The sequence below is a fragment of the Callionymus lyra genome, chromosome 4, assembly GCF_982586985.1.
Source record: "Callionymus lyra chromosome 4, fCalLyr1.hap1.1, whole genome shotgun sequence".
In the NCBI taxonomy this organism is placed as follows: Eukaryota; Metazoa; Chordata; class Actinopteri; order Syngnathiformes; family Callionymidae; genus Callionymus; species Callionymus lyra.
The window spans coordinates 7359771-7383923 of NC_141821.1; the positions used below are offsets into that span (position 1 = coordinate 7359771).

Consider the following 24153-nt stretch of genomic DNA (forward strand, 5'->3'; position numbering starts at 1 on the left):
CAAGAGGTTGGGTCCCCCTGTCAAAATGTCTATTCCTTCAATAGTTTTGATCTGCTTAAAACTGACTATCTAAAAATTGGCATGATTAGTTGCAAAGGTATAAAGACTAAAGGTTGCACCAAGATTTGAACTCAGATCATAAGATCCAGAGTGCTAACCATTACACCATGGAACCATTAGTTTAACAGGTAGGTTAGGAAGTAGCAAGTTCATTTGATAGCAAAAGGATGTGTCTCCTGTCAAGGTTCATGAACCTTGTGGACCATAATCTCTATGTTGAACTTCTTTGTATTGAGATGAGGATCTCAAAACAGGCTGGCAGAGTAGATACCACGACTTATGATGGTGGCCCGCACTAGTCGTTTATTCACTTGGGATAGTTCTCAATCTCCAAGAAGAGATGGCAGTTGTGAAGATTTGTAAAAACATGATAGAACCCTCCCCGTCGGGGAATCGAACCCCAGTCTTCCGCGTGACAGGCGGAGATACTGTCCACTATACTAACGAGGATTGGACTCTATTGTAAAGCACAGAAGTGCATCACAAAATCCGTCCTGGAATTATTTTCAGATGTGCCAAACCTAGCCTACCCAAGGACTTTCAGTGTAGAGGAAAAAGAAGTTTGCTGCTGCAATTAACTGCTTTGGGAGAAAGAAGACATGGACCAATAGAAAAACATTCTGGCAGGGCTAGTGGCGCAATGGATAACGCGTCTGACTACGGATCAGAAGATTCTAGGTTCAACTCCTGGCTAGCTCGTACTCTCCATATTTTATTTGTCACAATGGTTTTTACCAACTTGCTGCTCTATTGCCCAGCTAGCTCAAAAGAACATTTGTTAATTCCCTACTATGCACCTTTTTGGCCTTTAATAGCAAGCAACATTAAGAGGGCAAAATGTATACGTCCTGGAATTTTTGTAGTGGCTTTGAAATAGCCTGGCTAGCTCATACGGTAGCGCACCAGATTCTTATTATCAGGGTCTGTTCGAGCCCCATGTTGGCTGCTGTTTGAAACCTCCCTGGACTACCTTCCTGCCCGGCTAGCTCAGTCGGTAGAGCATGAGACTCTTAATCTCAGGGTCGTGGGTTCGAGCCCCACGTTGGGCGTAATTTTAACCCCACTGGACCCTTCAATTGTGCAAATGCCCTACGGGGGACTTTTTAGTAGATTACTTTGTCTTTGCGATTGGGAGCTTAAACTTAGGTGTCTCTGGATCCATGATCAAGAGGTTGGGTCCCCCTGTCAAAATGTCTATTCCTTCAATAGTTTTGATCTGCTTAAAACTGACTATCTAAAAATTGGCATGATTAGTTGCAAAGGTATAAAGACTAAAGGTTGCACCAAGATTTGAACTCAGATCATAAGATCCAGAGTGCTAACCATTACACCATGGAACCATTAGTTTAACAGGTAGGTTAGGAAGTAGCAAGTTCATTTGATAGCAAAAGGATGTGTCTCCTGTCAAGGTTCATGAACCTTGTGGACCATAATCTCTATGTTGAACTTCTTTGTATTGAGATGAGGATCTCAAAACAGGCTGGCAGAGTAGATACCACGACTTATGATGGTGGCCCGCACTAGTCGTTTATTCGCTTGGGATAGTTCTCAATCTCCAAGAAGAGATGGCAGTTGTGAAGATTTGTAAAAACACGTTGGGCGTAATTTTAACCCCACTGGACCCTTCAATTGTGCAAATGCCCTACGGGGGACTTTTTAGTAGATTACTTTGTCTTTGCGATTGGGAGCTTAAATTTAGGTGTCTCTGGATCCATGATCAAGAGGTTGGGTCCCCCTGTCAAAATGTCTATTCCTTCAATAGTTTTGATCTGCTTAAAACTGACTATCTAAAAATTGGCATGATTAGTTGCAAAGGTATAAAGACTAAAGGTTGCACCAAGATTTGAACTCAGATCATAAGATCCAGAGTGCTAACCATTACACCATGGAACCATTAGTTTAACAGGTAGGTTAGGAAGTAGCAAGTTCATTTGATAGCAAAAGGATGTGTCTCCTGTCAAGGTTCATGAACCTTGTGGACCATAATCTCTATGTTGAACTTCTTTGTATTGAGATGAGGATCTCAAAACAGGCTGGCAGAGTAGATACCACGACTTATGATGGTGGCCCGCACTAGTCGTTTATTCACTTGGGATAGTTCTCAATCTCCAAGAAGAGATGGCAGTTGTGAAGATTTGTAAAAACATGATAGAACCCTCCCCGTCAGGGAATCGACCCCGGTCTTCCGCATGACAGGCGGAGATACTGTCCACTATACTAACGAGGATTGGACTCTATTGTAAAGCACAGAAGTGCATCACAAAATCCGTCCTGGAATTATTTTCAGATGTGCCAAACCTAGCCTACCCAAGGACTTTCAGTGTAGAGGAAAAAGCAGTTTGCTGCTGCAATTAACTTCTTTGGGAGAAAGAAGACATGGACCAATAGAAAAACATTCTGGCAGGGCTAGTGGCGCAATGGATAACGCGTCTGACTACGGATCAGAAGATTCTCGGTTCAACTCCTGGCTAGCTCGTACTCTCCATATTTTATTTGTCAAAATGGTTTTTACCAACTTGCTGCTCTATTGCCCAGCTAGCTCAAAAGAACATTTGTTAATTCCCTACTATGCACCTTTTTGGCCTTTAATAGCAAGCAACATTAAGAGGGCAAAATGTATACGTCCTGGAATTTTTGTAGTGGCTTTGAAATAGCCTGGCTAGCTCATACGGTAGCGCACCAGATTCTTATTATCAGGGTCTGTTCGAGCCCCATGTTGGCTGCTGTTTGAAACCTCCCTGGACTACCTTCCTGCCCGGCTAGCTCAGTCGGTAGAGCATGAGACTCTTAATCTCAGGGTCGTGGGTTCGAGCCCCACGTTGGGCGTAATTTTAACCCCACTGGACCCTTCAATTGTGCAAATGCCCTACGGGGGACTTTTTAGTGGATTACTTTGTCTTTGCGATTGGGAGCTTAAACTTAGGTGTCTCTGGATCCATGATCAAGAGGTTGGGTCCCCCTGTCAAAATGTCTATTCCTTCAATAGTTTTGATCTGCTTAAAACTGACTATCTAAAAATTGGCATGATTAGTTGCAAAGGTATAAAGACTAAAGGTTGCACCAAGATTTGAACTCAGATCATAAGATCCAGAGTGCTAACCATTACACCATGGAACCATTAGTTTAACAGGTAGGTTAGGAAGTAGCAAGTTCATTTGATAGCAAAAGGATGTGTCTCCTGTCAAGGTTCATGAACCTTGTGGACCATAATCTCTATGTTGAACTTCTTTGTATTGAGATGAGGATCTCAAAACAGGCTGGCAGAGTAGATACCACGACTTATGATGGTGGCCCGCACTAGTCGTTTATTCACTTGGGATAGTTCTCAATCTCCAAGAAGAGATGGCAGTTGTGAAGATTTGTAAAAACACGTTGGGCGTAATTTTAACCCCACTGGACCCTTCAATTGTGCAAATGCCCTACGGGGGACTTTTTAGTAGATTACTTTGTCTTTGCGATTGGGAGCTTAAATTTAGGTGTCTCTGGATCCATGATCAAGAGGTTGGGTCCCCCTGTCAAAATGTCTATTCCTTCAATAGTTTTGATCTGCTTAAAACTGACTATCTAAAAATTGGCATGATTAGTTGCAAAGGTATAAAGACTAAAGGTTGCACCAAGATTTGAACTCAGATCATAAGATCCAGAGTGCTAACCATTACACCATGGAACCATTAGTTTAACAGGTAGGTTAGGAAGTAGCAAGTTCATTTGATAGCAAAAGGATGTGTCTCCTGTCAAGGTTCATGAACCTTGTGGACCATAATCTCTATGTTGAACTTCTTTGTATTGAGATGAGGATCTCAAAACAGGCTGGCAGAGTAGATACCACGACTTATGATGGTGGCCCGCACTAGTCGTTTATTCACTTGGGATAGTTCTCAATCTCCAAGAAGAGATGGCAGTTGTGAAGATTTGTAAAAACATGATAGAACCCTCCCCGTCAGGGAATCGAACCCCGGTCTTCCGCATGACAGGCGGAGATACTGTCCACTATACTAACGAGGATTGGACTCTATTGTAAAGCACAGAAGTGCATCACAAAATCCGTCCTGGAATTATTTTCAGATGTGCCAAACCTAGCCTACCCAAGGACTTTCAGTGTAGAGGAAAAAGCAGTTTGCTGCTGCAATTAACTGCTTTGGGAGAAAGAAGACATGGACCAATAGAAAAACATTCTGGCAGGGCTAGTGGCGCAATGGATAACGCGTCTGACTACGGATCAGAAGATTCTCGGTTCAACTCCTGGCTAGCTCGTACTCTCCATATTTTATTTGTCAAAATGGTTTTTACCAACTTGCTGCTCTATTGCCCAGCTAGCTCAAAAGAACATTTGTTAATTCCCTACTATGCACCTTTTTGGCCTTTAATAGCAAGCAACATTAAGAGGGCAAAATGTATACGTCCTGGAATTTTTGTAGTGGCTTTGAAATAGCCTGGCTAGCTCATACGGTAGCGCACCAGATTCTTATTATCAGGGTCTGTTCGAGCCCCATGTTGGCTGCTGTTTGAAACCTCCCTGGACTACCTTCCTGCCCGGCTAGCTCAGTCGGTAGAGCATGAGACTCTTAATCTCAGGGTCGTGGGTTCGAGCCCCACGTTGGGCGTAATTTTAACCCCACTGGACCCTTCAATTGTGCAAATGCCCTACGGGGGACTTTTTAGTGGATTACTTTGTCTTTGCGATTGGGAGCTTAAACTTAGGTGTCTCTGGATCCATGATCAAGAGGTTGGGTCCCCCTGTCAAAATGTCTATTCCTTCAATAGTTTTGATCTGCTTAAAACTGACTATCTAAAAATTGGCATGATTAGTTGCAAAGGTATAAAGACTAAAGGTTGCACCAAGATTTGAACTCAGATCATAAGATCCAGAGTGCTAACCATTACACCATGGAACCATTAGTTTAACAGGTAGGTTAGGAAGTAGCAAGTTCATTTGATAGCAAAAGGATGTGTCTCCTGTCAAGGTTCATGAACCTTGTGGACCATAATCTCTATGTTGAACTTCTTTGTATTGAGATGAGGATCTCAAAACAGGCTGGCAGAGTAGATACCACGACTTATGATGGTGGCCCGCACTAGTCGTTTATTCACTTGGGATAGTTCTCAATCTCCAAGAAGAGATGGCAGTTGTGAAGATTTGTAAAAACACGTTGGGCGTAATTTTAACCCCACTGGACCCTTCAATTGTGCAAATGCCCTACGGGGGACTTTTTAGTAGATTACTTTGTCTTTGCGATTGGGAGCTTAAATTTAGGTGTCTCTGGATCCATGATCAAGAGGTTGGGTCCCCCTGTCAAAATGTCTATTCCTTCAATAGTTTTGATCTGCTTAAAACTGACTATCTAAAAATTGGCATGATTAGTTGCAAAGGTATAAAGACTAAAGGTTGCACCAAGATTTGAACTCAGATCATAAGATCCAGAGTGCTAACCATTACACCATGGAACCATTAGTTTAACAGGTAGGTTAGGAAGTAGCAAGTTCATTTGATAGCAAAAGGATGTGTCTCCTGTCAAGGTTCATGAACCTTGTGGACCATAATCTCTATGTTGAACTTCTTTGTATTGAGATGAGGATCTCAAAACAGGCTGGCAGAGTAGATACCACGACTTATGATGGTGGCCCGCACTAGTCGTTTATTCACTTGGGATAGTTCTCAATCTCCAAGAAGAGATGGCAGTTGTGAAGATTTGTAAAAACATGATAGAACCCTCCCCGTCAGGGAATCGAACTCCGGTCTTCCGCATGACAGGCGGAGATACTGTCCACTATACTAACGAGGATTGGACTCTATTGTAAAGCACAGAAGTGCATCACAAAATCCGTCCTGGAATTATTTTCAGATGTGCCAAACCTAGCCTACCCAAAGACTTTCAGTGTAGAGGAAAAAGCAGTTTGCTGCTGCAATTAACTGCTTTGGGAGAAAGAAGACATGGACCAATAGAAAAACATTCTGGCAGGGCTAGTGGCGCAATGGATAACGCGTCTGACTACGGATCAGAAGATTCTCGGTTCAACTCCTGGCTAGCTCGTACTCTCCATATTTTATTTGTCAAAATGGTTTTTACCAACTTGCTGCTCTATTGCCCAGCTAGCTCAAAAGAACATTTGTTAATTCCCTACTATGCACCTTTTTGGCCTTTAATAGCAAGCAACATTAAGAGGGCAAAATGTATACGTCCTGGAATTTTTGTAGTGGCTTTGAAATAGCCTGGCTAGCTCATACGGTAGCGCACCAGATTCTTATTATCAGGGTCTGTTCGAGCCCCATGTTGGCTGCTGTTTGAAACCTCCCTGGACTACCTTCCTGCCCGGCTAGCTCAGTCGGTAGAGCATGAGACTCTTAATCTCAGGGTCGTGGGTTCGAGCCCCACGTTGGGCGTAATTTTAACCCCACTGGACCCTTCAATTGTGCAAATGCCCTACGGGGGACTTTTTAGTGGATTACTTTGTCTTTGCGATTGGGAGCTTAAACTTAGGTGTCTCTGGATCCATGATCAAGAGGTTGGGTCCCCCTGTCAAAATGTCTATTCCTTCAATAGTTTTGATCTGCTTAAAACTGACTATCTAAAAATTGGCATGATTAGTTGCAAAGGTATAAAGACTAAAGGTTGCACCAAGATTTGAACTCAGATCATAAGATCCAGAGTGCTAACCATTACACCATGGAACCATTAGTTTAACAGGTAGGTTAGGAAGTAGCAAGTTCATTTGATAGCAAAAGGATGTGTCTCCTGTCAAGGTTCATGAACCTTGTGGACCATAATCTCTATGTTGAACTTCTTTGTATTGAGATGAGGATCTCAAAACAGGCTGGCAGAGTAGATACCACGACTTATGATGGTGGCCCGCACTAGTCGTTTATTCACTTGGGATAGTTCTCAATCTCCAAGAAGAGATGGCAGTTGTGAAGATTTGTAAAAACATGATAGAACCCTCCCCGTCGGGGAATCGAACCCCGGTCTTCCGCGTGACAGGCGGAGATACTGTCCACTATACTAACGAGGATAGGACTCTATTGTAAAGCACAGAAGTGCATCACAAAATCCGTCCTGGAATTATTTTTCAGATGTGCCAAACCTAGCCTACCCAAGGACTTTCAGTGTAGAGGAAAAAGCAGTTTGCTGCTGCAATTAACTGCTTTGGGAGAAAGAAGACATGGACCAATAGAAAAACATTCTGGCAGGGCTAGTGGCGCAATGGATAACGCGTCTGACTACGGATCAGAAGATTCTCGGTTCAACTCCTGGCTAGCTCGTACTCTCCATATTTTATTTGTCACAATGGTTTTTACCAACTTGTTGCTCTATTGCCCAGCTAGCTCAAAAGAACATTTGTTAATTCCCTACTATGCACCTTTTTGGCCTTTAATAGCAAGCAACATTAAGAGGGCAAAATGTATACGTCCTGGAATTTTTGTAGTGGCTTTGAAATAGCCTGGCTAGCTCATACGGTAGCGCACCAGATTCTTATTATCAGGGTCTGTTCGAGCCCCATGTTGGCTGCTGTTTGAAACCTCCCTGGACTACCTTCCTGCCCGGCTAGCTCAGTCGGTAGAGCATGAGACTCTTAATCTCAGGGTCGTGGGTTCGAGCCCCACGTTGGGCGTAATTTTAACCCCACTGGACCCTTCAATTGTGCAAATGCCCTACGGGGGACTTTTTAGTGGATTACTTTGTCTTTGCGATTGGGAGCTTAAACTTAGGTGTCTCTGGATCCATGATCAAGAGGTTGGGTCCCCCTGTCAAAATGTCTATTCCTTCAATAGTTTTGATCTGCTTAAAACTGACTATCTAAAAATTGGCATGATTAGTTGCAAAGGTATAAAGACTAAAGGTTGCACCAAGATTTGAACTCAGATCATAAGATCCAGAGTGCTAACCATTACACCATGGAACCATTAGTTTAACAGGTAGGTTAGGAAGTAGCAAGTTCATTTGATAGCAAAAGGATGTGTCTCCTGTCAAGGTTCATGAACCTTGTGGACCATAATCTCTATGTTGAACTTCTTTGTATTGAGATGAGGATCTCAAAACAGGCTGGCAGAGTAGATACCACGACTTATGATGGTGGCCCGCACTAGTCGTTTATTCACTTGGGATAGTTCTCAATCTCCAAGAAGAGATGGCAGTTGTGAAGATTTGTAAAAACATGATAGAACCCTCCCCGTCGGGGAATCGAACCCCGGTCTTCCGCGTGACAGGCGGAGATACTGTCCACTATACTAACGAGGATAGGACTCTATTGTAAAGCACAGAAGTGCATCACAAAATCCGTCCTGGAATTATTTTTCAGATGTGCCAAACCTAGCCTACCCAAGGACTTTCAGTGTAGAGGAAAAAGCAGTTTGCTGCTGCAATTAACTGCTTTGGGAGAAAGAAGACATGGACCAATAGAAAAACATTCTGGCAGGGCTAGTGGCGCAATGGATAACGCGTCTGACTACGGATCAGAAGATTCTAGGTTCAACTCCTGGCTAGCTCGTACTCTCCATATTTTATTTGTCACAATGGTTTTTACCAACTTGCTGCTCTATTGCCCAGCTAGCTCAAAAGAACATTTGTTAATTCCCTACTATGCACCTTTTTGGCCTTTAATAGCAAGCAACATTAAGAGGGCAAAATGTATACGTCCTGGAATTTTTGTAGTGGCTTTGAAATAGCCTGGCTAGCTCATACGGTAGCGCACCAGATTCTTATTATCAGGGTCTGTTCGAGCCCCATGTTGGCTGCTGTTTGAAACCTCCCTGGACTACCTTCCTGCCCGGCTAGCTCAGTCGGTAGAGCATGAGACTCTTAATCTCAGGGTCGTGGGTTCGAGCCCCACGTTGGGCGTAATTTTAACCCCACTGGACCCTTCAATTGTGCAAATGCCCTACGGGGGACTTTTTAGTGGATTACTTTGTCTTTGCGATTGGGAGCTTAAACTTAGGTGTCTCTGGATCCATGATCAAGAGGTTGGGTCCCCCTGTCAAAATGTCTATTCCTTCAATAGTTTTGATCTGCTTAAAACTGACTATCTAAAAATTGGCATGATTAGTTGCAAAGGTATAAAGACTAAAGGTTGCACCAAGATTTGAACTCAGATCATAAGATCCAGAGTGCTAACCATTACACCATGGAACCATTAGTTTAACAGGTAGGTTAGGAAGTAGCAAGTTCATTTGATAGCAAAAGGATGTGTCTCCTGTCAAGGTTCATGAACCTTGTGGACCATAATCTCTATGTTGAACTTCTTTGTATTGAGATGAGGATCTCAAAACAGGCTGGCAGAGTAGATACCACGACTTATGATGGTGGCCCGCACTAGTCGTTTATTCACTTGGGATAGTTCTCAATCTCCAAGAAGAGATGGCAGTTGTGAAGATTTGTAAAAACATGATAGAACCCTCCCCGTCAGGGAATCGAACCCCTGTCTTCCGCGTGACAGGCGGAGATACTGTCCACTATACTAACGAGGATTGGACTCTATTGTAAAGCACAGAAGTGCATCACAAAATCCGTCCTGGAATTATTTTCAGATGTGCCAAACCTAGCCTACCCAAGGACTTTCAGTGTAGAGGAAAAAGCAGTTTGCTGCTGCAATTAACTGCTTTGGGAGAAAGAAGACATGGACCAATAGAAAAACATTCTGGCAGGGCTAGTGGCGCAATGGATAACGCGTCTGACTACGGATCAGAAGATTCTCGGTTCAACTCCTGGCTAGCTCGTACTCTCCATATTTTATTTGTCACAATGGTTTTTACCAACTTGCTGCTCTATTGCCCAGCTAGCTCAAAAGAACATTTGTTAATTCCCTACTATGCACCTTTTTGGCCTTTAATAGCAAGCAACATTAAGAGGGCAAAATGTATACGTCCTGGAATTTTTGTAGTGGCTTTGAAATAGCCTGGCTAGCTCATACGGTAGCGCACCAGATTCTTATTATCAGGGTCTGTTCGAGCCCCATGTTGGCTGCTGTTTGAAACCTCCCTGGACTACCTTCCTGCCCGGCTAGCTCAGTCGGTAGAGCATGAGACTCTTAATCTCAGGGTCGTGGGTTCGAGCCCCACGTTGGGCGTAATTTTAACCCCACTGGACCCTTCAATTGTGCAAATGCCCTACGGGGGACTTTTTAGTAGATTACTTTGTCTTTGCGATTGGGAGCTTAAACTTAGGTGTCTCTGGATCCATGATCAAGAGGTTGGGTCCCCCTGTCAAAATGTCTATTCCTTCAATAGTTTTGATCTGCTTAAAACTGACTATCTAAAAATTGGCATGATTAGTTGCAAAGGTATAAAGACTAAAGGTTGCACCAAGATTTGAACTCAGATCATAAGATCCAGAGTGCTAACCATTACACCATGGAACCATTAGTTTAACAGGTAGGTTAGGAAGTAGCAAGTTCATTTGATAGCAAAAGGATGTGTCTCCTGTCAAGGTTCATGAACCTTGTGGACCATAATCTCTATGTTGAACTTCTTTGTATTGAGATGAGGATCTCAAAACAGGCTGGCAGAGTAGATACCACGACTTATGATGGTGGCCCGCACTAGTCGTTTATTCACTTGGGATAGTTCTCAATCTCCAAGAAGAGATGGCAGTTGTGAAGATTTGTAAAAACATGATAGAACCCTCCCCGTCGGGGAATCGAACCCCGGTCTTCCGCGTGACAGGCGGAGATACTGTCCACTATACTAACGAGGATTGGACTCTATTGTAAAGCACAGAAGTGCATCACAAAATCCGGTCCTGGAATTATTTTCAGATGTGCCAAACCTAGCCTACCCAAGGACTTTCAGTGTAGAGGAAAAAGCAGTTTGCTGCTGCAATTAACTGCTTTGGGAGAAAGAAGACATGGACCAATAGAAAAACATTCTGGCAGGGCTAGTGGCACAATGGATAACACGTCTGACTACGGATCAGAAGATTCTAGGTTCAACTCCTGGCTAGCTCGTACTCTCCATATTTTATTTGTCACAATGGTTTTTACCAACTTGCTGCTCTATTGCCCAGCTAGCTCAAAAGAACATTTGTTAATTCCCTACTATGCACCCTTTTGGCCTTTAATAGCAAGCAACATTAAGAGGGCAAAATGTATACGTCCTGGAATTTTTGTAGTGGCTTTGAAATAGCCTGGCTAGCTCATACGGTAGCGCACCAGATTCTTATTATCAGGGTCTGTTCGAGCCCCATGTTGGCTGCTGTTTGAAACCTCCCTGGACTACCTTCCTGCCCGGCTAGCTCAGTCGGTAGAGCATGAGACTCTTAATCTCAGGGTCGTGGGTTCAAGCCCCACGTTGGGCGTAATTTTAACCCCACTGGACCCTTCAATTGTGCAAATGCCCTACGGGGGACTTTTTAGTAGATTACTTTGTCTTTGCGATTGGGAGCTTAAACTTAGGTGTCTCTGGATCCATGATCAAGAGGTTGGGTCCCCCTGTCAAAATGTCTATTCCTTCAATAGTTTTGATCTGCTTAAAAGTGACTATCTAAAAATTGGCATGATTAGTTGCAAAGGTATAAAGACTAAAGGTTGCACCAAGATTTGAACTCAGATCATAAGATCCAGAGTGCTAACCATTACACCATGGAACCATTAGTTTAACAGGTAGGTTAGGAAGTAGCAAGTTCATTTGATAGCAAAAGGATGTGTCTCCTGTCAAGGTTCATGAACCTTGTGGACCATAATCTCTATGTTGAACTTCTTTGTATTGAGATGAGGATCTCAAAACAGGCTGGCAGAGTAGATACCACGACTTATGATGGTGGCCCGCACTAGTCGTTTATTCACTTGGGATAGTTCTCAATCTCCAAGAAGAGATGGCAGTTGTGAAGATTTGTAAAAACATGATAGAACCCTCCCCGTCAGGGAATCGAACCCCGGTCTTCCGCGTGACAGGCGGAGATACTGTCCACTATACTAACGAGGATTGGACTCTATTGTAAAGCACAGAAGTGCATCACAAAATCCGTCCTGGAATTATTTTCAGATGTGCCAAACCTAGCCTACCCAAGGACTTTCAGTGTAGAGGAAAAAGCAGTTTGCTGCTGCAATTAACTGCTTTGGGAGAAAGAAGACATGGACCAATAGAAAAACATTCTGGCAGGGCTAGTGGCGCAATGGATAACGCGTCTGACTACGGATCAGAAGATTCTAGGTTCAACTCCTGGCTAGCTCGTACTCTCCATATTTTATTTGTCACAATGGTTTTTACCAACTTGCTGCTCTATTGCCCAGCTAGCTCAAAAGAACATTTGTTAATTCCCTACTATGCACCTTTTTGGCCTTTAATAGCAAGCAACATTAAGAGGGCAAAATGTATACGTCCTGGAATTTTTGTAGTGGCTTTGAAATAGCCTGGCTAGCTCATACGGTAGCGCACCAGATTCTTATTATCAGGGTCTGTTCGAGCCCCATGTTGGCTGCTGTTTGAAACCTCCCTGGACTACCTTCCTGCCCGGCTAGCTCAGTCGGTAGAGCATGAGACTCTTAATCTCAGGGTCGTGGGTTCGAGCCCCACGTTGGGCGTAATTTTAACCCCACTGGACCCTTCAATTGTGCAAATGCCCTACGGGGGACTTTTTAGTGGATTACTTTGTCTTTGCGATTGGGAGCTTAAACTTAGGTGTCTCTGGATCCATGATCAAGAGGTTGGGTCCCCCTGTCAAAATGTCTATTCCTTCAATAGTTTTGATCTGCTTAAAACTGACTATCTAAAAATTGGCATGATTAGTTGCAAAGGTATAAAGACTAAAGGTTGCACCAATATTTGAACTCAGATCATAAGATCCAGAGTGCTAACCATTACACCATGGAACCATTAGTTTAACAGGTAGGTTAGGAAGTAGCAAGTTCATTTGATAGCAAAAGGATGTGTCTCCTGTCAAGGTTCATGAACCTTGTGGACCATAATCTCTATGTTGAACTTCTTTGTATTGAGATGAGGATCTCAAAACAGGCTGGCAGAGTAGATACCACGACTTATGATGGTGGCCCGCACTAGTCGTTTATTCACTTGGGATAGTTCTCAATCTCCAAGAAGAGATGGCAGTTGTGAAGATTTGTAAAAACATGATAGAACCCTCCCCGTCAGGGAATCGAACCCCTGTCTTCCGCGTGACAGGCGGAGATACTGTCCACTATACTAACGAGGATTGGACTCTATTGTAAAGCACAGAAGTGCATCACAAAATCCGTCCTGGAATTATTTTCAGATGTGCCAAACCTAGCCTACCCAAGGACTTTCAGTGTAGAGGAAAAAGCAGTTTGCTGCTGCAATTAACTGCTTTGGGAGAAAGAAGACATGGACCAATAGAAAAACATTCTGGCAGGGCTAGTGGCGCAATGGATAACGCGTCTGACTACGGATCAGAAGATTCTAGGTTCAACTCCTGGCTAGCTCGTACTCTCCATATTTTATTTGTCACAATGGTTTTTACCAACTTGCTGCTCTATTGCCCAGCTAGCTCAAAAGAACATTTGTTAATTCCCTACTATGCACCTTTTTGGCCTTTAATAGCAAGCAACATTAAGAGGGCAAAATGTATACGTCCTGGAATTTTTGTAGTGGCTTTGAAATAGCCTGGCTAGCTCATACGGTAGCGCACCAGATTCTTATTATCAGGGTCTGTTCGAGCCCCATGTTGGCTGCTGTTTGAAACCTCCCTGGACTACCTTCCTGCCCGGCTAGCTCAGTCGGTAGAGCATGAGACTCTTAATCTCAGGGTCGTGGGTTCGAGCCCCACGTTGGGCGTAATTTTAACCCCACTGGACCCTTCAATTGTGCAAATGCCCTACGGGGGACTTTTTAGTAGATTACTTTGTCTTTGCGATTGGGAGCTTAAACTTAGGTGTCTCTGGATCCATGATCAAGAGGTTGGGTCCCCCTGTCAAAATGTCTATTCCTTCAATAGTTTTGATCTGCTTAAAAGTGACTATCTAAAAATTGGCATGATTAGTTGCAAAGGTATAAAGACTAAAGGTTGCACCAAGATTTGAACTCAGATCATAAGATCCAGAGTGCTAACCATTACACCATGGAACCATTAGTTTAACAGGTAGGTTAGGAAGTAGCAAGTTCATTTGATAGCAAAAGGATGTGTCTCCTGTCAAGGTTCATGAACCTTGTGGACCATAATCTCTATGTTGAACTTCTTTGTATTGAGATGAGGATCTCAAAACAGGCTGGCAGAGTAGATACCACGACTTATGATGGTGGCCCGCACTAGTCGTTTATTCACTTGGGATAGTTCTCAATCTCCAAGAAGAGATGGCAGTTGTGAAGATTTGTAAAAACATGATAGAACCCTCCCCGTCAGGGAATCGAACCCCTGTCTTCCGCGTGACAGGCGGAGATACTGTCCACTATACTAACGAGGATTGGACTCTATTGTAAAGCACAGAAGTGCATCACAAAATCCGTCCTGGAATTATTTTCAGATGTGCCAAACCTAGCCTACCCAAGGACTTTCAGTGTAGAGGAAAAAGCAGTTTGCTGCTGCAATTAACTGCTTTGGGAGAAAGAAGACATGGACCAATAGAAAAACATTCTGGCAGGGCTAGTGGCGCAATGGATAACGCGTCTGACTACGGATCAGAAGATTCTAGGTTCAACTCCTGGCTAGCTCGTACTCTCCATATTTTATTTGTCACAATGGTTTTTACCAACTTGCTGCTCTATTGCCCAGCTAGCTCAAAAGAACATTTGTTAATTCCCTACTATGCACCTTTTTGGCCTTTAATAGCAAGCAACATTAAGAGGGCAAAATGTATACGTCCTGGAATTTTTGTAGTGGCTTTGAAATAGCCTGGCTAGCTCATACGGTAGCGCACCAGATTCTTATTATCAGGGTCTGTTCGAGCCCCATGTTGGCTGCTGTTTGAAACCTCCCTGGACTACCTTCCTGCCCGGCTAGCTCAGTCGGTAGAGCATGAGACTCTTAATCTCAGGGTCGTGGGTTCGAGCCCCACGTTGGGCGTAATTTTAACCCCACTGGACCCTTCAATTGTGCAAATGCCCTACGGGGGACTTTTTAGTAGATTACTTTGTCTTTGCGATTGGGAGCTTAAACTTAGGTGTCTCTGGATCCATGATCAAGAGGTTGGGTCCCCCTGTCAAAATGTCTATTCCTTCAATAGTTTTGATCTGCTTAAAACTGACTATCTAAAAATTGGCATGATTAGTTGCAAAGGTATAAAGACTAAAGGTTGCACCAAGATTTGAACTCAGATCATAAGATCCAGAGTGCTAACCATTACACCATGGAACCATTAGTTTAACAGGTAGGTTAGGAAGTAGCAAGTTCATTTGATAGCAAAAGGATGTGTCTCCTGTCAAGGTTCATGAACCTTGTGGACCATAATCTCTATGTTGAACTTCTTTGTATTGAGATGAGGATCTCAAAACAGGCTGGCAGAGTAGATACCACGACTTATGATGGTAGCCCGCACTAGTCGTTTATTCACTTGGGATAGTTCTCAATCTCCAAGAAGAGATGGCAGTTGTGAAGATTTGTAAAAACATGATAGAACCCTCCCCGTCAGGGAATCGAACCCCGGTCTTCCGCGTGACAGGCGGAGATACTGTCCACTATACTAACGAGGATTGGACTCTATTGTAAAGCACAGAAGTGCATCACAAAATCCGTCCTGGAATTATTTTCAGATGTGCCAAACCTAGCCTACCCAAGGACTTTCAGTGTAGAGGAAAAAGCAGTTTGCTGCTGCAATTAACTGCTTTGGGAGAAAGAAGACATGGACCAATATAAAAACATTCTGGCAGGGCTAGTGGCGCAATGGATAACGCGTCTGACTACGGATCAGAAGATTCTAGGTTCAACTCCTGGCTAGCTCGTACTCTCCATATTTTATTTGTCACAATGGTTTTTACCAACTTGCTGCTCTATTGCCCAGCTAGCTCAAAAGAACATTTGTTAATTCCCTACTATGCACCTTTTTGGCCTTTAATAGCAAGCAACATTAAGAGGGCAAAATGTATACGTCCTGGAATTTTTGTAGTGGCTTTGAAATAGCCTGGCTAGCTCATACGGTAGCGCACCAGATTCTTATTATCAGGGTCTGTTCGAGCCCCATGTTGGCTGCTGTTTGAAACCTCCCTGGACTACCTTCCTGCCCGGCTAGCTCAGTCGGTAGAGCATGAGACTCTTAATCTCAGGGTCGTGGGTTCGAGCCCCACGTTGGGCGTAATTTTAACCCCACTGGACCCTTCAATTGTGCAAATGCCCTACGGGGGACTTTTTAGTGGATTACTTTGTCTTTGCGATTGGGAGCTTAAACTTAGGTGTCTCTGGATCCATGATCAAGAGGTTGGGTCCCCCTGTCAAAATGTCTATTCCTTCAATAGTTTTGATCTGCTTAAAACTGACTATCTAAAAATTGGCATGATTAGTTGCAAAGGTATAAAGACTAAAGGTTGCACCAAGATTTGAACTCAGATCATAAGATCCAGAGTGCTAACCATTACACCATGGAACCATTAGTTTAACAGGTAGGTTAGGAAGTAGCAAGTTCATTTGATAGCAAAAGGATGTGTCTCCTGTCAAGGTTCATGAACCTTGTGGACCATAATCTCTATGTTGAACTTCTTTGTATTGAGATGAGGATCTCAAAACAGGCTGGCAGAGTAGATACCACGACTTATGATGGTGGCCCGCACTAGTCGTTTATTCACTTGGGATAGTTCTCAATCTCCAAGAAGAGATGGCAGTTGTGAAGATTTGTAAAAACATGATAGAACCCTCCCCGTCGGGGAATCGAACCCCGGTCTTCCGCGTGACAGGCGGAGATACTGTCCACTATACTAACGAGGATTGGACTCTATTGTAAAGCACAGAAGTGCATCACAAAATCCGTCCTGGAATTATTTTCAGATGTGCCAAACCTAGCCTACCCAAGGACTTTCAGTGTAGAGGAAAAAGCAGTTTGCTGCTGCAATTAACTGCTTTGGGAGAAAGAAGACATGGACCAATAGAAAAACATTCTGGCAGGGCTAGTGGCGCAATGGATAACGCGTCTGACTACGGATCAGAAGATTCTAGGTTCAACTCCTGGCTAGCTCGTACTCTCCATATTTTATTTGTCACAATGGTTTTTACCAACTTGCTGCTCTATTGCCCAGCTAGCTCAAAAGAACATTTGTTAATTCCCTACTATGCACCCTTTTGGCCTTTAATAGCAAGCAACATTAAGAGGGCAAAATGTATACGTCCTGGAATTTTTGTAGTGGCTTTGAAATAGCCTGGCTAGCTCATACGGTAGCGCACCAGATTCTTATTATCAGGGTCTGTTCGAGCCCCATGTTGGCTGCTGTTTGAAACCTCCCTGGACTACCTTCCTGCCCGGCTAGCTCAGTCGGTAGAGCATGAGACTCTTAATCTCAGGGTCGTGGGTTCAAGCCCCACGTTGGGCGTAATTTTAACCCCACTGGACCCTTCAATTGTGCAAATGCCCTACGGGGGACTTTTTAGTAGATTACTTTGTCTTTGCGATTGGGAGCTTAAATTTAGGTGTCTCTGGATCCATGATCAAGAGGTTGGGTCCCCCTGTCAAAATGTCTATTCCTTCAATAGTTTTGATCTGCTTAAAAGTGACTATCTAAAAATTGGCATGATTAGTTGCAAAGGTATAAAGACTAAAGGTTGCACCAAGATTTGAACTCAGATCATAAGATCCAGAGTGCTAACCATTACACCATGGAACCATTAGTTTAACAGGTAGGTTAGGAAGTAGCAAGTTCATTTGATAGCAAAAGGATGTGTCTCCTGTCAAGGTTCATGAACCTTGTGGACCATAATCTCTATGTTGAACTTCTTTGTATTGAGATGAGGATCTCAAAACAGGCTGGCAGAGTAGATACCACGACTTATGATGGTAGCCCGCACTAGTCGTTTATTCACTTGGGATAGTTCTCAATCTCCAAGAAGAGATGGCAGTTGTGAAGATTTGTAAAAACATGATAGAACCCTCCCCGTCGGGGAATCGAACCCCGGTCTTCCGCGTGACAGGCGGAGATACTGTCCACTATACTAACGAGGATTGGACTCTATTGTAAAGCACAGAAGTGCATCACAAAATCCGTCCTGGAATTATTTTCAGATGTGCCAAACCTAGCCTACCCAAGGACTTTCAGTGTAGAGGAAAAAGCAGTTTGCTGCTGCAATTAACTGCTTTGGGAGAAAGAAGACATGGACCAATAGAAAAACATTCTGGCAGGGCTAGTGGCGCAATGGATAACGCGTCTGACTACGGATCAGAAGATTCTCGGTTCAACTCCTGGCTAGCTCGTACTCTCCATATTTTATTTGTCACAATGGTTTTTACCAACTTGCTGCTCTATTGCCCAGCTAGCTCAAAAGAACATTTGTTAATTCCCTACTATGCACCTTTTTGGCCTTTAATAGCAAGCAACATTAAGAGGGCAAAATGTATACGTCCTGGAATTTTTGTAGTGGCTTTGAAATAGCCTGGCTAGCTCATACGGTAGCGCACCAGATTCTTATTATCAGGGTCTGTTCGAGCCCCATGTTGGCTGCTGTTTGAAACCTCCCTGGACTACCTTCCTGCCCGGCTAGCTCAGTCGGTAGAGCATGAGACTCTTAATCTCAGGGTCGTGGGTTCGAGCCCCACGTTGGGCGTAATTTTAACCCCACTGGACCCTTCAATTGTGCAAATGCCCTACGGGGGACTTTTTAGTAGATTACTTTGTCTTTGCGATTGGGAGCTTAAATTTAGGTGTCTCTGGATCCATGATCAAGAGGTTGGGTCCCCCTGTCAAAATGTCTATTCCTTCAATAGTTTTGATCTGCTTAAAAGTGACTATCTAAAAATTGGCATGATTAGTTGCAAAGGTATAAAGACTAAAGGTTGCACCAAGATTTGAACTCAGATCATAAGATCCAGAGTGCTAACCATTACACCATGGAACCATTAGTTTAACAGGTAGGTTAGGAAGTAGCAAGTTCATTTGATAGCAAAAGGATGTGTCTCCTGTCAAGGTTCATGAACCTTGTGGACCATAATCTCTATGTTGAACTTCTTTGTATTGAGATGAGGATCTCAAAACAGGCTGGCAGAGTAGATACCACGACTTATGATGGTAGCCCGCACTAGTCGTTTATTCACTTGGGATAGTTCTCAATCTCCAAGAAGAGATGGCAGTTGTGAAGATTTGTAAAAACATGATAGAACCCTCCCCGTCGGGGAATCGAACCCCGGTCTTCCGCGTGACAGGCGGAGATACTGTCCACTATACTAACGAGGATTGGACTCTATTGTAAAGCACAGAAGTGCATCACAAAATCCGTCCTGGAATTATTTTCAGATGTGCCAAACCTAGCCTACCCAAGGACTTTCAGTGTAGAGGAAAAAGCAGTTTGCTGCTGCAATTAACTGCTTTGGGAGAAAGAAGACATGGACCAATAGAAAAACATTCTGGCAGGGCTAGTGGCGCAATGGATAACGCGTCTGACTACGGATCAGAAGATTCTAGGTTCAACTCCTGGCTAGCTCGTACTCTCCATATTTTATTTGTCACAATGGTTTTTACCAACTTGCTGCTCTATTGCCCAGCTAGCTCAAAAGAACATTTGTTAATTCCCTACTATGCACCTTTTTGGCCTTTAATAGCAAGCAACATTAAGAGGGCAAAATGTATACGTCCTGGAATTTTTGTAGTGGCTTTGAAATAGCCTTGCTAGCTCATACTGTAGCGCACCAGATTCTTATTATCAGGGTCTGTTCGAGCCCCATGTTGGCTGCTGTTTGAAACCTCCCTGGACTACCTTCCTGCCCGGCTAGCTCAGTCGGTAGAGCATGAGACTCTTAATCTCAGGGTCGTGGGTTCGAGCCCCACGTTGGGCGTAATTTTAACCCCACTGGACCCTTCAATTGTGCAAATGCCCTACGGGGGACTTTTTAGTGGATTACTTTGTCTTTGCGATTGGGAGCTTAAACTTAGGTGTCTCTGGATCCATGATCAAGAGGTTGGGTCCCCCTGTCAAAATGTCTATTCCTTCAATAGTTTTGATCTGCTTAAAACTGACTATCTAAAAATTGGCATGATTAGTTGCAAAGGTATAAAGATTGCACCAAGATTTGAACTCAGATCATAAGATCCAGAGTGCTAACCATTACACCATGGAACCATTAGTTTAACAGGTAGGTTAGGAAGTAGCAAGTTCATTTGATAGCAAAAGGATGTGTCTCCTGTCAAGGTTCATGAACCTTGTGGACCATAATCTCTATGTTGAACTTCTTTGTATTGAGATGAGGATCTCAAAACAGGCTGGCAGAGTAGATACCACGACTTATGATGGTGGCCCGCACTAGTCGTTTATTCGCTTGGGATAGTTCTCAATCTCCAAGAAGAGATGGCAGTTGTGAAGATTTGTAAAAACATGATAGAACCCTCCCCGTCGGGGAATCGAACCCCGGTCTTCCGCGTGACAGGCGGAGATACTGTCCACTATACTAACGAGGATTGGACTCTATTGTAAAGCACAGAAGTGCATCACAAAATCCGTCCTGGAATTATTTTCAGATGTGCCAAACCTAGCCTACCCAAGGACTTTCAGTGTAGAGGAAAAAGCAGTTTGCTGCTGCAATTAACTGCTTTGGGAGAAAGAAGACATGGACCAATAGAAAAACATTCTGGCAGGGCTAGTGGCGCAATGGATAACGCGTCTGACTACGAATCAGAAGATTCTAGGTTCAACTCCTGGCTAGCTCGTACTCTCCATATTTTATTTGTCACAATGGTTTTTACCAACTTGCTGCTCTATTGCCCAGCTAGCTCAAAAGAACATTTGTTAATTCCCTACTATGCACCTTTTTGGCCTTTAATAGCAAGCAACATTAAGAGGGCAAAATGTATACGTCCTGGAATTTTTGTAGTGGCTTTGAAATAGCCTGGCTAGCTCATACGGTAGCGCACCAGATTCTTATTATCAGGGTCTGTTCGAGCCCCATGTTGGCTGCTGTTTGAAACCTCCCTGGACTACCTTCCTGCCCGGCTAGCTCAGTCGGTAGAGCATGAGACTCTTAATCTCAGGGTCGTGGGTTCGAGCCCCACGTTGGGCGTAATTTTAACCCCACTGGACCCTTCAATTGTGCAAATGCCCTACGGGGGACTTTTTAGTAGATTACTTTGTCTTTGCGATTGGGAGCTTAAACTTAGGTGTCTCTGGATCCATGATCAAGAGGTTGGGTCCCCCTGTCAAAATGTCTATTCCTTCAATAGTTTTGATCTGCTTAAAAGTGACTATCTAAAAATTGGCATGATTAGTTGCAAAGGTATAAAGACTAAAGGTTGCACCAAGATTTGAACTCAGATCATAAGATCCAGAGTGCTAACCATTACACCATGGAACCATTAGTTTAACAGGTAGGTTAGGAAGTAGCAAGTTCATTTGATAGCAAAAGGATGTGTCTCCTGTCAAGGTTCATGAACCTTGTGGACCATAATCTCTATGTTGAACTTCTTTGTATTGAGATGAGGATCTCAAAACAGGCTGGCAGAGTAGATACCACGACTTATGATGGTGGCCCGCACTAGTCGTTTATTCACTTGGGATAGTTCTCAATCTCCAAGAAGAGATGGCAGTTGTGAAGATTTGTAAAAACATGATAGAACCCTCCCCGTCAGGGAATCGAACCCCTGTCTTCCGCGTGACAGGCGGAGATACTGTCCACTATACTAACGAGGATTGGACTCTATTGTAAAGCACAGAAGTGCATCACAAAATCCGTCCTGGAATTATTTTCAGATGTGCCAAACCTAGCCTACCCAAGGACTTTCAGTGTAGAGGAAAAAGCAGTTTGCTGCTGCAATTAACTGCTTTGGGAGAAAGAAGACATGGACCAATAGAAAAACATTCTGGCAGGGCTAGTGGCGCAATGGATAACGCGTCTGACTACGGATCAGAAGATTCTCGGTTCAACTCCTGGCTAGCTCGTACTCTCCATATTTTATTTGTCACAATGGTTTTTACCAACTTGCTGCTCTATTGCCCAGCTAGCTCAAAAGAACATTTGTTAATTCCCTACTATGCACCTTTTTGGCCTTTAATAGCAAGCAACATTAAGAGGGCAAAATGTATACGTCCTGGAATTTTTGTAGTGGCTTTGAAATAGCCTGGCTAGCTCATACGGTAGCGCACCAGATTCTTATTATCAGGGTCTGTTCGAGCCCCATGTTGGCTGCTGTTTGAAACCTCCCTGGACTACCTTCCTGCCCGGCTAGCTCAGTCGGTAGAGCATGAGACTCTTAATCTCAGGGTCGTGGGTTTGAGCCCCACGTTGGGCGTAATTTAACCCCACTGGACCCTTCAATTGTGCAAATGCCCTACGGGGGACTTTTTAGTGGATTACTTTGTCTTTGCGATTGGGAGCTTAAACTTAGGTGTCTCTGGATCCATGATCAAGAGGTTGGGTCCCCCTGTCAAAATGTCTATTCCTTCAATAGTTTTGATCTGCTTAAAACTGACTATCTAAAAATTGGCATGATTAGTTGCAAAGGTATAAAGACTAAAGGTTGCACCAAGATTTGAACTCAGATCATAAGATCCAGAGTGCTAACCATTACACCATGGAACCATTAGTTTAACAGGTAGGTTAGGAAGTAGCAAGTTCATTTGATAGCAAAAGGATGTGTCTCCTGTCAAGGTTCATGAACCTTGTGGACCATAATCTCTATGTTGAACTTCTTTGTATTGAGATGAGGATCTCAAAACAGGCTGGCAGAGTAGATACCACGACTTATGATGGTGGCCCGCACTAGTCGTTTATTCGCTTGGGATAGTTCTCAATCTCCAAGAAGAGATGGCAGTTGTGAAGATTTGTAAAAACATGATAGAACCCTCCCCGTCGGGGAATCGAACCCCGGTCTTCCGCGTGACAGGCGGAGATACTGTCCACTATACTAACGAGGATTGGACTCTATTGTAAAGCACAGAAGTGCATCACAAAATCCGTCCTGGAATTATTTTCAGATGTGCCAAACCTAGCCTACCCAAGGACTTTCAGTGTAGAGGAAAAAGCAGTTTGCTGCTGCAATTAACTGCTTTGGGAGAAAGAAGACATGGACCAATAGAAAAACATTCTGGCAGGGCTAGTGGCGCAATGGATAACGCGTCTGACTACGGCTCAGAAGATTCTCGGTTCAACTCCTGGCTAGCTCGTACTCTCCATATTTTATTTGTCACAATGGTTTTTACCAACTTGCTGCTCTATTGCCCAGCTAGCTCAAAAGAACATTTGTTAATTCCCTACTATGCACCTTTTTGGCCTTTAATAGCAAGCAACATTAAGAGGGCAAAATGTATACGTCCTGGAATTTTTGTAGTGGCTTTGAAATAGCCTGGCTAGCTCATACGGTAGCGCACCAGATTCTTATTATCAGGGTCTGTTCGAGCCCCATGTTGGCTGCTGTTTGAAACCTCCCTGGACTACCTTCCTGCCCGGCTAGCTCAGTCGGTAGAGCATGAGACTCTTAATCTCAGGGTCGTGGGTTCGAGCCCCACGTTGGGCGTAATTTTAACCCCACTGGACCCTTCAATTGTGCAAATGCCCTACGGGGGACTTTTTAGTAGATTACTTTGTCTTTGCGATTGGGAGCTTAAACTTAGGTGTCTCTGGATCCATGATCAAGAGGTTGGGTCCCCCTGTCAAAATGTCTATTCCTTCAATAGTTTTGATCTGCTTAAAACTGACTATCTAAAAATTGGCATGATTAGTTGCAAAGGTATAAAGACTAAAGGTTGCACCAAGATTTGAACTCAGATCATAAGATCCAGAGTGCTAACCATTACACCATGGAACCATTAGTTTAACAGGTAGGTTAGGAAGTAGCAAGTTCATTTGATAGCAAAAGGATGTGTCTCCTGTCAAGGTTCATGAACCTTGTGGACCATAATCTCTATGTTGAACTTCTTTGTATTGAGATGAGGATCTCAAAACAGGCTGGCAGAGTAGATACCACGACTTATGATGGTGGCCCGCACTAGTCGTTTATTCACTTGGGATAGTTCTCAATCTCCAAGAAGAGATGGCAGTTGTGAAGATTTGTAAAAACATGATAGAACCCTCCCCGTCAGG

At 43.6% G+C, this 24153-nt stretch overlaps 34 non-coding genes across 34 annotated transcripts; 26 read left to right on the forward strand and 8 right to left on the reverse strand.

Annotated features, from left to right (window-relative positions):
* The first annotated feature begins 686 nt into the window (after positions 1-686).
* Positions 687-759, forward strand: trnar-acg (transfer RNA arginine (anticodon ACG)). Its single transcript has one exon. It is a non-coding gene; the product is annotated as a tRNA-Arg (tRNA).
* Positions 760-1036: 277 nt separating this feature from the next.
* Positions 1037-1109, forward strand: trnak-cuu (transfer RNA lysine (anticodon CUU)). The gene has a single exon. It is a non-coding gene; the product is annotated as a tRNA-Lys (tRNA).
* Positions 1110-2813: 1704 nt separating this feature from the next.
* Positions 2814-2886, forward strand: trnak-cuu (transfer RNA lysine (anticodon CUU)). Its single transcript has one exon. It is a non-coding gene; the product is annotated as a tRNA-Lys (tRNA).
* Positions 2887-4591: 1705 nt separating this feature from the next.
* On the forward strand, positions 4592-4664 carry trnak-cuu (transfer RNA lysine (anticodon CUU)). The gene has a single exon. It is a non-coding gene; the product is annotated as a tRNA-Lys (tRNA).
* A 1705-nt stretch (positions 4665-6369) lies between these two features.
* On the forward strand, positions 6370-6442 carry trnak-cuu (transfer RNA lysine (anticodon CUU)). The gene has a single exon. It is a non-coding gene; the product is annotated as a tRNA-Lys (tRNA).
* Positions 6443-6996: 554 nt separating this feature from the next.
* trnad-guc (transfer RNA aspartic acid (anticodon GUC)) lies at positions 6997-7068 on the reverse strand. The gene has a single exon. It is a non-coding gene; the product is annotated as a tRNA-Asp (tRNA).
* Positions 7069-7595: 527 nt separating this feature from the next.
* Positions 7596-7668, forward strand: trnak-cuu (transfer RNA lysine (anticodon CUU)). The gene has a single exon. It is a non-coding gene; the product is annotated as a tRNA-Lys (tRNA).
* Positions 7669-8222: 554 nt separating this feature from the next.
* On the reverse strand, positions 8223-8294 carry trnad-guc (transfer RNA aspartic acid (anticodon GUC)). The gene has a single exon. It is a non-coding gene; the product is annotated as a tRNA-Asp (tRNA).
* Positions 8295-8471: 177 nt separating this feature from the next.
* On the forward strand, positions 8472-8544 carry trnar-acg (transfer RNA arginine (anticodon ACG)). The gene has a single exon. It is a non-coding gene; the product is annotated as a tRNA-Arg (tRNA).
* A 277-nt stretch (positions 8545-8821) lies between these two features.
* On the forward strand, positions 8822-8894 carry trnak-cuu (transfer RNA lysine (anticodon CUU)). Its single transcript has one exon. It is a non-coding gene; the product is annotated as a tRNA-Lys (tRNA).
* A 1152-nt stretch (positions 8895-10046) lies between these two features.
* On the forward strand, positions 10047-10119 carry trnak-cuu (transfer RNA lysine (anticodon CUU)). Its single transcript has one exon. It is a non-coding gene; the product is annotated as a tRNA-Lys (tRNA).
* A 554-nt stretch (positions 10120-10673) lies between these two features.
* trnad-guc (transfer RNA aspartic acid (anticodon GUC)) lies at positions 10674-10745 on the reverse strand. The gene has a single exon. It is a non-coding gene; the product is annotated as a tRNA-Asp (tRNA).
* A 527-nt stretch (positions 10746-11272) lies between these two features.
* trnak-cuu (transfer RNA lysine (anticodon CUU)) lies at positions 11273-11345 on the forward strand. The gene has a single exon. It is a non-coding gene; the product is annotated as a tRNA-Lys (tRNA).
* Positions 11346-12147: 802 nt separating this feature from the next.
* On the forward strand, positions 12148-12220 carry trnar-acg (transfer RNA arginine (anticodon ACG)). The gene has a single exon. It is a non-coding gene; the product is annotated as a tRNA-Arg (tRNA).
* Positions 12221-12497: 277 nt separating this feature from the next.
* trnak-cuu (transfer RNA lysine (anticodon CUU)) lies at positions 12498-12570 on the forward strand. Its single transcript has one exon. It is a non-coding gene; the product is annotated as a tRNA-Lys (tRNA).
* Positions 12571-13372: 802 nt separating this feature from the next.
* Positions 13373-13445, forward strand: trnar-acg (transfer RNA arginine (anticodon ACG)). The gene has a single exon. It is a non-coding gene; the product is annotated as a tRNA-Arg (tRNA).
* Positions 13446-13722: 277 nt separating this feature from the next.
* On the forward strand, positions 13723-13795 carry trnak-cuu (transfer RNA lysine (anticodon CUU)). Its single transcript has one exon. It is a non-coding gene; the product is annotated as a tRNA-Lys (tRNA).
* Positions 13796-14597: 802 nt separating this feature from the next.
* Positions 14598-14670, forward strand: trnar-acg (transfer RNA arginine (anticodon ACG)). The gene has a single exon. It is a non-coding gene; the product is annotated as a tRNA-Arg (tRNA).
* Positions 14671-14947: 277 nt separating this feature from the next.
* trnak-cuu (transfer RNA lysine (anticodon CUU)) lies at positions 14948-15020 on the forward strand. Its single transcript has one exon. It is a non-coding gene; the product is annotated as a tRNA-Lys (tRNA).
* An 802-nt stretch (positions 15021-15822) lies between these two features.
* On the forward strand, positions 15823-15895 carry trnar-acg (transfer RNA arginine (anticodon ACG)). Its single transcript has one exon. It is a non-coding gene; the product is annotated as a tRNA-Arg (tRNA).
* A 277-nt stretch (positions 15896-16172) lies between these two features.
* trnak-cuu (transfer RNA lysine (anticodon CUU)) lies at positions 16173-16245 on the forward strand. The gene has a single exon. It is a non-coding gene; the product is annotated as a tRNA-Lys (tRNA).
* Positions 16246-16799: 554 nt separating this feature from the next.
* On the reverse strand, positions 16800-16871 carry trnad-guc (transfer RNA aspartic acid (anticodon GUC)). Its single transcript has one exon. It is a non-coding gene; the product is annotated as a tRNA-Asp (tRNA).
* A 176-nt stretch (positions 16872-17047) lies between these two features.
* trnar-acg (transfer RNA arginine (anticodon ACG)) lies at positions 17048-17120 on the forward strand. Its single transcript has one exon. It is a non-coding gene; the product is annotated as a tRNA-Arg (tRNA).
* A 277-nt stretch (positions 17121-17397) lies between these two features.
* trnak-cuu (transfer RNA lysine (anticodon CUU)) lies at positions 17398-17470 on the forward strand. The gene has a single exon. It is a non-coding gene; the product is annotated as a tRNA-Lys (tRNA).
* A 554-nt stretch (positions 17471-18024) lies between these two features.
* Positions 18025-18096, reverse strand: trnad-guc (transfer RNA aspartic acid (anticodon GUC)). The gene has a single exon. It is a non-coding gene; the product is annotated as a tRNA-Asp (tRNA).
* A 526-nt stretch (positions 18097-18622) lies between these two features.
* Positions 18623-18695, forward strand: trnak-cuu (transfer RNA lysine (anticodon CUU)). Its single transcript has one exon. It is a non-coding gene; the product is annotated as a tRNA-Lys (tRNA).
* A 554-nt stretch (positions 18696-19249) lies between these two features.
* Positions 19250-19321, reverse strand: trnad-guc (transfer RNA aspartic acid (anticodon GUC)). Its single transcript has one exon. It is a non-coding gene; the product is annotated as a tRNA-Asp (tRNA).
* A 176-nt stretch (positions 19322-19497) lies between these two features.
* Positions 19498-19570, forward strand: trnar-acg (transfer RNA arginine (anticodon ACG)). Its single transcript has one exon. It is a non-coding gene; the product is annotated as a tRNA-Arg (tRNA).
* Positions 19571-19847: 277 nt separating this feature from the next.
* trnak-cuu (transfer RNA lysine (anticodon CUU)) lies at positions 19848-19920 on the forward strand. Its single transcript has one exon. It is a non-coding gene; the product is annotated as a tRNA-Lys (tRNA).
* Positions 19921-20467: 547 nt separating this feature from the next.
* trnad-guc (transfer RNA aspartic acid (anticodon GUC)) lies at positions 20468-20539 on the reverse strand. The gene has a single exon. It is a non-coding gene; the product is annotated as a tRNA-Asp (tRNA).
* Positions 20540-20715: 176 nt separating this feature from the next.
* trnar-acg (transfer RNA arginine (anticodon ACG)) lies at positions 20716-20788 on the forward strand. Its single transcript has one exon. It is a non-coding gene; the product is annotated as a tRNA-Arg (tRNA).
* A 277-nt stretch (positions 20789-21065) lies between these two features.
* On the forward strand, positions 21066-21138 carry trnak-cuu (transfer RNA lysine (anticodon CUU)). The gene has a single exon. It is a non-coding gene; the product is annotated as a tRNA-Lys (tRNA).
* A 1778-nt stretch (positions 21139-22916) lies between these two features.
* On the reverse strand, positions 22917-22988 carry trnad-guc (transfer RNA aspartic acid (anticodon GUC)). Its single transcript has one exon. It is a non-coding gene; the product is annotated as a tRNA-Asp (tRNA).
* A 526-nt stretch (positions 22989-23514) lies between these two features.
* On the forward strand, positions 23515-23587 carry trnak-cuu (transfer RNA lysine (anticodon CUU)). Its single transcript has one exon. It is a non-coding gene; the product is annotated as a tRNA-Lys (tRNA).
* Positions 23588-24153: the final 566 nt, after the last annotated feature.